The following is a 12,141-nucleotide window of genomic DNA, read 5'->3' as shown; positions in this document are numbered from 1 at the left end:
GGTATTAATGCTCGCGCGGGGGCGCGTAATGGTGCTCGAGCGATGGAGAATACCAGGGGTCGCGCGCGGGCGATTGCGAGGGCGCGCAGGAGAGTGATGGCGCGTAGGTGAGCGCGCGGGAGACTGTAGGCACACAGCAGAGTGCGCAGGAGACTGATTGCGCGCACGCGCGGGCGAGTGTTCGCAACTGCAGGAGAGGATGGGCGCTGGCGCGCAGGGCGTGCGCACGTATTCTCGTGGGAGCGAGAGGGTGACTGCGCGTGACTGCGTGATGGCGAGCGCTGGCGCGCTGGAGACAGCAGTTGCCGCGTTGGTGAGCGCTGGCGCGTAGGAGAAGTCTTCTTTGACTTCCTGACAGCGCCCAGATCCGAAGATCGTGGGCGCGCAGGAGAGATCGTTGTGCGTGGGCGCTGGCGCGCGGGAGAGCGCTGGCGCGCGGGAGAGCGCTGGCGCATTGGAGAGCGCTGACGCGTAGGAGAGCGCTGGCGTGCAAGAGGTTGCTGGTGCGCAGGAGGTTGATGACGCGCAGGAGGTTGATGGCGCGCAGGTGAGCGCTGGCGCGCTACCTCAGGCAAAGTCTGGTGCGCAGGAGAACATTGGCGCGCATGCTCATCATTAGCATGGCGCGTAAGGGACGTATGCGCGCGATGGCGCATACGCCCTTGATGCCCCGTAATAGGGTTCGATGCCTGACGAGCATGCAAGTCAGGTTTCGTAGGTGCGTAGCGCGCATCAGCTCTCAGGAACGGCGACGGCAGGTCAGCAGGTCTGTCGGGTGGAAGGTCGACGTGTCCTTTGAAAGGATGACCTTCCACCAAAGGGGATCGCGAACGATCCGCTGAGAGGTCCAGGACCATAGCAGGAACAGTCGGTGAACGCTGACGAGGCTCCTCTGCGGCGGACTGCAACGGAGATGATGAATCAAAGAGGCGCCTCCTCACCGCGGGTGAAGGAAGGCCTCTCTGGCGAAGAGGAAGGCGAGCCTTGCGACGGATACACCCTCTGGGGGCCATTGGATCAGCAAGCTGACCTTCTGCAGTCCTCCGAAGAGGAGTCTCTGTAAGTGAACTCCCCCGAGGGGGAGCAACACCAGCAGGAGAGATTGTTGGACTTAGTTTCTCCCTCGTTGGTTGAGCAGGAACGGGAGAAACTAAGCCTTCAGCTACTGCGGGATTTGAAGAGGCAGAGGTATTAGGAGATACCGCATTGGATACCTCTGACACCACAACGTTGACAATCGACAGAGGGTCAACCTCTGCCTAAGTCGGCGATTGCTTGACAGCGGCACCCAATCGGATGTAGTCAAGTAATGCTTACTTGGAGGGCGAACCCTCGAGCCCCAAGGAAGACCAAAGCTGAAATAGATGGGTTAATGACACATCCTCCCCCGGGGGGAGAGGTGGAGCTGCCTCGCTAGGGGAGGCAACGCCATCTCTCGAACCCCGAGCTTGGAAAACAGTACCATGGTCTACGCTACCACTCGACAGTCTCTCGAAAGAGACCGAGGAGGAGGAGGTTTGGGTAACGGAAGAAGAGTCCTTGGGTTTTTCTCCTTTCAAAGAAACCTTCGAAGGAGAAGGATCCCGCCTGGACTTCTTCCTACGTCGCCGAGAAAACCTCTCCCACTGGGAGGTATACCACTCCCTACACTCACCACACTTGTTATTACTGTCACACCGTTGGCCTCTAAAGTAAGGGCAAAGGGTGTGAGGGTCTGTCTCGACTGCCGACATGAATGTTCCGCAGGGGTGGTCGGGTAATCCAGGACAGGTGCGCGTAATCGCAGAGGCCAACTTCACTCACAAACCTGTCAAAGAGAAAGCAAAAAAGCATCAATGACTGCCAATGAGCGGCGAGGATGAAAGAGGACACGTCCGTCTACCATCCGAGCCGAGAGCAAAGTGAGCTCAAGCACAGGTGTGTGTGAGGGGTGGGGGGTGGGTTAGCAAGCTACCCTCCCCTACTCCCACTAACTAGCGGTGTGGGTAGTAAACCTTCGTTAAATTTTAATGGCTCGTCATTTCAGCTACGCCGAAAGTAATACCCCTATTAAATAGAGTGGTTTGTATGTCAGTTACGGAACAAATATGGTTTAACAGGCTTTTCTCTCTCTCTCTCTGACTGGCAGCCGCAGGACTCCTCTCTGAGTCAAGTTTTGGGAGATGGGGTGGGGGGTGAGCCAGAGGTGCATGGGTTCACTGACTGGTTGGTCGGGGCGGCTTCTGGACGAATTGGTCAACCATAAGGTCGAGGGGGATTACATGGCTTCATCTTTCCAGACAGGTGAGGGGTATGATGGCAAGGTAATCCAATGGGGGTGCCATATTGGGACTTAAGGACAGGGCAACATATTGTTGCAAGGAGTGCAGAGGAGGCAGGATTTTGTACTAGATACTTTAGAGAAATCTTGCTGCTCTAAGGGAGTTTATATATACAACAATCCTACCTATTCTGGCTTGCTAAAAATTAACAGTTAAAATGAGAATTAGCAATGGGCATACATCTTAGAACTAACAAACCTTAATTGGTATTGAGAAATAAAAGATGCATTAATTAGGCAGTATTGAAATTTATATTAAAATTCAGTTTATGAATTTAATCTCGACCCACGTAGTTTAAGGAAAGAACCAACATACACCGGGGTTATGCCCTTTTGCTGCGCTTATCTATGCTGTGACGTTACGAGCATGGTGTATGCGACTGTCAACAGATTTTAGTAGATTTAAAATAGTTTTCCCAATGTTTTGTTAAAGAAAACTTGATATAGGAGAGAACGTTTAAGGGGGTAGCTACAGTATTATTAGGAGAGAGTCGAAAATGCGAATGAAAGAAGAAGAATGAAGAAAAATTTTTCACACTTGGTTATGAAATGTCGTAGACAAGTGTTCCCCATGGAATCTAACACAAAATAACATGAGACCAGAGAAAACTACAAAATAGCTACGGACACATACTTAAAAAGAAAATCATTATTTATTTACATCCAATCTTCCTCGGTCATATGTCTCTCAATCCAGTTTTTTTTTAATAAATACGAATATTCTACGAACATCTCTTGATGCTGACAATACTGATGCACTGATGCACGAATCAACTGAAACTGTTAAGAACAATGTTGCTAGCACAAGCAAACTTTTGAAATTCAACGTATTTTAGTTACATTGAGTTTTAAGAACTAAAGGGCAAATATTGGCTTTCAATGACATATGCATAGCAGGTGAGTGTGTTTATACTGTACATACATATACTGTGTTTACATGCATGTATATATATATATATATATATATATATATATATATATATATATATATATATATATATATATATATATATATATATATATATATATATACTGTATATGTATGTATGTATGTATATGCATGTGTGTTTATATTTGCATAGACTGTAGTTACATACACACACACACACACACACACACACATATATATATATATATATATAGAGAGAGAGAGAGAGAGAGAGAGAGAGAGAGAGAGAGAGAGAGAGAGAGAGAGAGAGAGAGAGAGAGAGAGAGAGAGAGAGAGAGAGAGAGAGAGAGAGAGAGAGAGTGTGACAACAAATCTAGCCATATATATGATCGTACACTAAAAGAGGGACATAAGTTAACATGTAACTAATTCAGTGTTATATAAATTAATGATACTCATAAATACAATGATAGATGTAGCCGTTACTTAAACGGAACTGTTGAAAGTAAGGTGTATCCCATCCTTAAGATTTGATCCAAGTGTTTGGATCACTTATCGCTTACAAGAATACAATCTCCCAAGACCAAAAAAAAAAAAAAAAAAAAAAAACAATATAGAGACTTGGTACAGAGATTCGGGACAGTCTTTGAAGGATACCATATGGGAGTTTCCTCGATTATTCGAGAATTCATCAAAGAGAGACCATCACACAGTCGAAGAAGTACAAGGTTTAAGTTCAGTTATTTATCTGAGGAAAAGGAAGAGGGAGCAAATTCAAAGATCAAATAAGCTCGCAACAGTTTTAAGGAGAAACTTTCCGATAAATGATTATATTCGAGGAATTGCTCACGACTTATATTTTAGTTATTGTAATAGTCATGATAATGATGATGAAATTGTTGAATGCTGTTGTGATTTTTACCAGTTTATTAAATCTGCCCGATGTACTGGGCGGATCGCAAGGCCTTGAAGAGGCGAGATTCCCAAAACCTTCCAGGAGTTAACTAAAATACGGCGACAAAATTTACAATTTTATTATAAAAATAAACTCTGATACAAGACAAACAACATTCTTAAGCATTCACACGACTTATGAAAAAACAAGGCTGACTCTTGGTAATGTAACACGTGCTCTTCAAGCAAAAAGTCCACACCGGACTCATTTAAAAAACTGAATAGTGACAATTCGAATTCAATACACAACGAATCACACACCAAATATCCCTATTCTAATTTAACTCAAGATTCAGATCCCCAATCACAAGGATCTCTACATTAAACTGCGATATAAAAAACTACATGTCTTTCACCCAAATTTACACTACAGCCAACCTGGTACACGAGGTAGAGAGAGGAGACTAACTTATAAACAACTTATCTTTAAGGGGACGTTGAAGCAGAGGCCGAATGAGGGTCGGCAGCTTCGAAGAAAACTTCGTTTTCCCGCGTTAACTAAAGTTTCCTTAGCAAAGTGGAGGGAATTCTTAGTTTATTTATTTGCAAGGGGATTGACAATGCCTTTTCATTTACTACAGGATCGTAAAACAGTTAAGGCTTTTCTTTAAATACAAGGGAAGGCTTAAGGTTTCGGCTGAGAGCCAGAATTTGTCCATATCCAATGACTTAGAAAGTCTTTGACACTAAACACATACATAAGACATTTTTGTCATGTTGCCTCAATTTTACGTTAGATTCATCATTGATATATTACAAACAGTCAATTTCCATAACACTCGCTCCTTCCCCACCAGGTGGTTAAGATTTAGGTTCCAATACAGTCGTGTATTAAACCTGTCTTTCGCCCGCGAGATCCCCCAGCCTTACCCTTATTTGACGTAACGTTCGTGAAGTCAAATGGCGGGACTTTCGAATGGCCAGTTCGAAAATTCCCGACAAATGCGAAAAGTTTTTTTCTTTTACCTACTACATTTTGATAATAGATGTTTTAAGTAATTTTGCGTATTCAATAAGGAAGTTAATAAACGTCAATTTTATCTACTTTTAAATTTCAAAAATAAAGGTTTAAATATCTTTAGACTATATATTGATTCAAAGCTTATGTTTATATATGTAAGTCTCCTTAATAGACAGACGGTAAGCAATCGTCGTTAAGAGCAAAATCATATTATCCCATAAATCTCCTCTGATATGTCACTCCTTTAATGACTAATTTTGTTAATTTTTTGTTATGTCACTCTTTTGAAAGGATCTTATATAGGCTATATATATATATATATATATATATATATATATATATATATATATATATATATATATATATATATATATATATATATATATATATATATATATATACACAGTACATATATATATATATATATATATATATATATATATATATATATATATATATATATATATATATATATATACAGTACATATATATATATATATATATATATATATATATATATATATATATATATATATATATATGTGTGTGTGTGTGTGTGTGTGTGTGTGTGTGTTTATATTAATTACATTGCATAATACATTCTATAATATAACTGATTCATGTTAGTTACCTCAGAAAATTTTACATTTATTGATTCTTAAAAAAAGATGTTTATTGCTGCAATGAAATTGTGGCAAAATTTTCACCGGTTTACTAAGTTGCCCGATGTGCTGGGCGTGTCACAAGGCCTTAAGGGCTAGCCTCTCAAAACCATTCGGGAATTAAGTAGAATACGGCTATATTTTAACAAATTTATTATGAAAATAGTCGTCTAATACGAGAGAATTACAAAAAATAAACCTTTACTTGACATACAAAGAGACACTTGACTTAATGAACATGTGCGTAACTGAAAAAAACTATGTCCGCATCGGACTCAAGATTTTAGCAAAATTAATTAAACATTTAGAGAGTTATCACGATAAACGCCTTACCGAGACCTTTTAACGTATTTTACAAAATAACTCTGATCCCCTGGCACAAGGATCGATGAAATATTTACAGATACAAATTCTACACAACTCTAGTAAAACCTATATGGAAACCGACCTGGGTACACTAGGGGGGGAGAGAGAACAATTAGGACTTACTGTGGTTGGGGACGTCGGATCAAAGAGGCAGACCTGGCTTCTGCAACCCCCGACGTCACCTTTTTCCCGCATTTTTTCCTGAACCTAAATTTCTAGATTGGATTTTTTTATCATGTTACAATAGAATGACGTTATATTTCTTAATCTTAAATTACAAGTGGTCGATTTCTTTAGTCTCAGCGCCTCCCCTACCAGGCGGTTTCTCTTTTTGGTTCTAAACATTCTCGTCTTGAACGATATTCATTCGCCCGCGAGTTCTCTCCTCTCCCTCCAATTTGACGCAACGTAGGCGGAGTCAAATGGCGGGAATTTCGATTGATCAGTTCGAAATTCCCGACAGCAATGCCAATATTATGTATTTTTTTTTTTTTTATTATTTTACTCGTCTTACCTTGTGAAGTTTTCAGTTCTATTAATATTTGCATTTGTCTGTTTTTGCATAGCTTATACCTACTTCTCTTTAATATCAAACTGATAAACATACTGTACCATGCTCTTTTTGTGAAACCAGACAAAATATATTTTGATGTGAAAATAATATTATCATTGTTATTAATCTGTCATTAAACATTTCAGTTCTTTATGAATGCAATTACTGATCATAACTTTAATGAGCTAGTTACCCATCAAAGCTTAACGCAGCCGTAATAAAGGAGTTACCAAAGACTATATACCTTCAGTATATAGTCTTTGGGAGTTACCATTTAAACCCGTTTTCTGTTCACGAAGCTCCGCCCCAATCTGCTACTCAGGTTCAGGTTAACGTTGAGGTTTCGCCTTCGCCTTATGTCTTTTAGTTTCGTGTGTTCCTTAGTTTCACTAGTTTTCTATTTTCACCCACATTTGTTGTAGTACACTTCTCTTATTTTCAACATTTTCTTCACAGAAAAAAAAAGGAATTTTCCAACTGTTTGTGCACTATCTGCGTATAGTTGTTGGAGCTCAATTGCTTTTATTCTTATATCACTTTACTGTGGACAATCTAACATGTAGTGGTTAATATTCTCTTCTACATCACTGAATACACAGTTTATATTTCCACCTTGGTGCCTGCTTTTTATATTCAAGCCTAATGTGTTTGTCCTTGCTCTGAATAATAAAATTGACGTACACATAGATTATTTTAATATAGATTCAGAGGGCATTGGAAACTGTCTATATATGTGCAGTATACCATCCATTTCATAATTTCATTTCTATTTTTATGAAAAATATAATTTGATGATTAAAGCTGTCGGGAATTTCGACCCGATCAATCGAAATTCCCGCCATTTGACTCCACCTACGACTACGTCAAATTGGAGGGAGAGGAGAAAACTCGCGGGCGAATGAATGTAGTTCCAGACGTGAACGTTTAGAGCCAAAAAGGGAAACCGCCTGGTAGGAAGGCACTGAGACTAATAAAATCAATTGCTGGTAATTTAAGATTAGGAAAAATAACGTCATTCTATTGTAACATGATAAAAAAATCCAATCTAGAAATTTAGGTTCATGACAAATTGCGCCAAAAAGGTGACGTCGGAGGTTGCAAGGCTAGCTCGTCCTCTTTGATCCAACGTCCCCAACCAAAGTAAGTCCCTTCTAATTGTTATCTCTCCTCTCTACCTTGTGTACCAGGTTGGTTGTAGTAGAAGTTTGTGTGCAAGACGTTTAGTTTTTATATCGCAGTTTAGTGTAGAGATCCTTGTGATTGGGGATCTGAATCCTGAGTTAAATAAGAATAGGGATATTTGGTGTGTGATTCGTTGTGTATTGAATTCGAATTGGCACTATTTTCAGTTTGTTAATGAGTCCGGTGTAGACTTTGTGCTTGAAGAGCACATGCTACATTACCTAGGGTCAGTCTTGTTTTTCAGTAAGTCTTGTGAATGCTTAAGAATGTTGTTTGTCTTTATCAGAGTTTATTTTTGTAATAAAATTGTAAATTTTATCGCCGTATTTTAGTTAACTCCTGGAAAGTTTTGGGAATCTTGCCTCTTCAAGGCCTTGCGATCCGCCCAGTACATCGGGCAGATTTAATAAACTGGTGAAAATCACAACATTTGGTCCTTCGAACCGGATCGCAAGCGCTTCCCAGAGCCGGACAGGACTAATTTAAAATATGAGCTTTTGAGAGAGAGAGAGAGAGAGAGAGAGAGAGACGAACAATTAAGGTCCTCTACGTCCCGATGTGCGATCGCCCACGTGGGTCAGTTCTTTGAGTCCCTTCTTAACGTTAAATTATCCTTTTTTCCTTGCCTTGCCCAACCCCCCCAACCGTAAAGTAAAGTAATTAAGATGGCTATGTCCACGATCGTGCATATCGAGGCGTCGATGGGCCTACTGGAGGATTTACTAAGCGAAACGCAAAGGGCGCTGATAGAGACTTACTCCGAGTCCGTTTACCAGAATTTGGTAACGGAGTTGCAGGCAGAGGTCCGACAGCTTAAAGAGCTATACAAGAGCCAGCGCGTTAAGCTAGAAACTAGTTTCGAAGCCCGAATTAGGCATATGTTAGGTGAAGCGACACGCGCTTCCACTCTATTGTACAATAGAATAGATAAAGTGAAAGGCCCTTCAACGGGGAATGTTGCCCTCCCCAGGTTGAAACCGCTGCCTCTCCCCACGTTTGAAGGGGAAGTGCAAGAGTACGCATCGTACCGTGAACTATTCACGATCCACGTGGATCGAAGAGCTGATTTAGACGAAGTGTCTAAATTCACATATTTATTGGGGACGTTGGGCAAAGAGCCGCTTAGGATCATCAAATCTCTAAGTGTAACCGCCGCGAACTATAGTGTAGCATTAGACCTATTAGATAAGCAGTATGGCAACGTGCACCAGACACTCGTGATTCTGCACCGTAAGTTAGCAAACATCTTTGTGCCGTCACTAAACCCAGTAGAACTCAAAAGGTTCCGTTTTGAGTTGACCATCATTATTGAACAAATCAAAAGACTTAGTACCAATGACTTAGGCCAGGGCATGGTCATGAGCCTCATTAATCAAAAACTTTCGGAGGGAAAACTATACCGCAAAGTGGTAGAGCATTTGAGGAAATGCGACTATACGTTGGACGAGTTTTTTGAGGCAATAGATTTTATTGTAAGAATGTTAGAAGACGATGCGCTGCAGAGAGGCGACAGTCTTGAGAGTGACAAAAGACCAGACAGTAGTGTAAGACCGAAAACCCATCCCATCCACCATAATTCCTGCCCATTTTGTAGCGAACGGCATCCGCCTCACGGATGTCGCCAAGTGACTGACGTAGCTGCTAGACGTCGCATTTTACTAAAAAGGGGTCTTTGTTTCAATTGCACGAAATCAGGCCATCGTAGCGATAAATGTCCCGTTTCAAATTCCTGTAGAAACTGTAATGCTAACCACCACACTGCAATTTGCGATGCGGGTAGACCGCAATCAATCCCTAGTCCTAATAATAGTCAATCAACAACGTCCCGCCCCGTAGTAAATGCGACGCCTGCGCAGAACCAATCTGCCCCCCGTCCATCCAAAGTTAAAGTAGAATCTAAACCATGCACAAGCGCAAAGATCGCGCAGAGGTCTGATGTGGACCTCCCATGCACTATCTTGCCAACAGCCATGGCAGGTATTCAACAAAGGCAAGGTAGTAAGCGAGTCCGCCTATTTCTCGACTCAGGAAGCCAGAGGAGCTTCATCTCTGCAAAAATTGCCCGTCAATTAGGCCTACCGGTGGTAGGAAGAGTATCCTTGAATATAGCTCCGTTTGGTTCCGAGGAAATAAGCGGACAATACGATGTAGTAAGTTGCAGGGTTGAAATGGGGAAAAGAATCGTGCGTATGAAGTTGGTGGCACACGAACACGTGGACGTCCCGATACATAACGTGGGTTATGTAAAAGTCAGACAGCATCTGTTGACCAAGGGAGTCACGTTAGCCGATCCAGCAAACCAATCAGATACCATGAAGAACGTTCACATATTAGTTGGGGCTGATTATTTTAGCTATTTTGTCATAGGTGTAGAAAAAGTAGATGGGATAAATCTTTTCTTAACGCATAATGGTATGTCCCCGTACGGGAAGGTGCCACAGTGGCTGTTCCAAGGGGAAAAGGTCGAACAAGTAAGAACGTTGAGAGTGTGCAGAATCACGGACGAGCCATATCTGTATGATGTAGATGAGTGGTGGCGATTAGACCGTGTTGGTATCGCCCCATCTGAGCAATACACTGTTCGCGAGGCCGAGGCCGTGCGAAAGGTATCGCAAAGCGTTGTAAGAAAACCTGAGGGATATCAGGTTAGCCTACCATTCGGGTCGGATGCTAGGCCAGAAACAAATTATCGTAACGCTGTGGCGCAGTTGGAGTCGTTGCAGACAAAATTCAGAAAGGATAGGGAATATCTTGAACAATATCAGGGAGTGATAGATAAGTATCTCGAAGCAGGTTTTATATCAGAAGTGAAAAATCCCGTAGTGGAAGGTTATTACATGCCACACTTTGGTGTTAAGAAAGACAGCCGTACCACCCCCCTTAGAATCGTGTTCAATGCCTCTGCCAAGTCACAAGGTTGCAAGTCCTTGAATGAATGTCTTTTACCTGGGCCCAATTTGGTAGAAGTAGCATATAGTTTAATTATAAGGTTTAGGTTGAATCGATATGCCATGTTAGCCGACATAAGTAAAGCATTCCATCGTGTTTTGTTAGATCCTCGTGATGCCAAATACACACGATTTCTGTGGCGCAAGGCAGCTGGTCGAGCGCTTACCTTCGCCTTTAGAGTCGTGGTGTTCGGCATCACAGCTAGTCCATTTTTGCTACAACAAATATTAAATTGTCATTTTAAAGAGGAAGGGCGCCCAGATTTAGTAAAATCCTTTTATGTCGATAATTATCTGGCCACGTTTGAAGATATAGAACATATGAGGCGAGAGCATGAGTCTGTACATAACATCTTAAAAGGGGCGGGTATGCCCTTAGAAGGGTGGGCCAGCAATCACTTGGCCTTCGATAGCGAGAAACAGTGGAGTGAGCCTGTGAGTGTGAACGTGCTCGGGCTGCGATGGGCCCGGGACGTGGACAGATTGTGTGTGAAAGTAAGCAAAAGGATCTGTGAGTTGGGGGAGGGATGGGTGCCCACGAAGCGTAGGGTACTTTCCCTATTAGTCTCCATATATGATCCGATAGGTTTGATAAGCCCATTATTTGTAAGGGGAAAGCTTTTCCTTCAACAACTATGGGAGGATAATGTAGGTTGGGATGATGTTTTAGGAAAAGAGAGGGCTAAAGAGGCAAGTGAATTGTTGAATGATTTGAAAGCAGTGAGCGACATCACCTTTCAAAGATCAATAGGAAAAAGAGGCTTACAACTTCATGTGTTCACCGATGCCAGCAGTAAGGCATATGGAGCAGTAGCATATACTAGGGACGAATGCAATCGGGTAAGTCTGGTAACGAGTAAAACCCGGATCACTCCGAAAGGGATGAGCAAGCTGACGATCCCTAAGCTAGAGTTGCTGGCCTTGTTGTTAGGCAGCAGACTAGCAAGAACGCTCAAGGATCTGATCGAGCCACGGGAAATAGTAATGTGGACCGACAGTAAGGTAACGTTGGCATGGGTAGCATCGCCCGATGCCAGGTCTAATAAAAATGTGTTTGTTTCTAACAGAGTGGCGGAAATTAATTTTATTCAGCAGGTTTGTAGTTTCAGTCTGAACCATGTCCCTAGTCAGCAGAACCCTGCCGATATCCTATCCCGAGGTGCAACGGCTCAACAATTGCAAGCTAACCCCCTGTGGAGGAACGGTCCAGAATTCCTCAGGACCACGGGAAAGCTTGTTCCTTGCGAGAAGGAAGATCTACTACATCAAACTCACGTAGTAGCGGCGGTGCAGGAGTTGAGGGAGG

Source organism: Palaemon carinicauda, chromosome 33 (assembly GCF_036898095.1).
Source record: "Palaemon carinicauda isolate YSFRI2023 chromosome 33, ASM3689809v2, whole genome shotgun sequence".
In the NCBI taxonomy this organism is placed as follows: domain Eukaryota; kingdom Metazoa; phylum Arthropoda; class Malacostraca; order Decapoda; family Palaemonidae; genus Palaemon; species Palaemon carinicauda.
The sequence above is the reverse complement of the archived record's forward strand: the minus strand, read 5'-3'. Positions refer to the sequence as shown.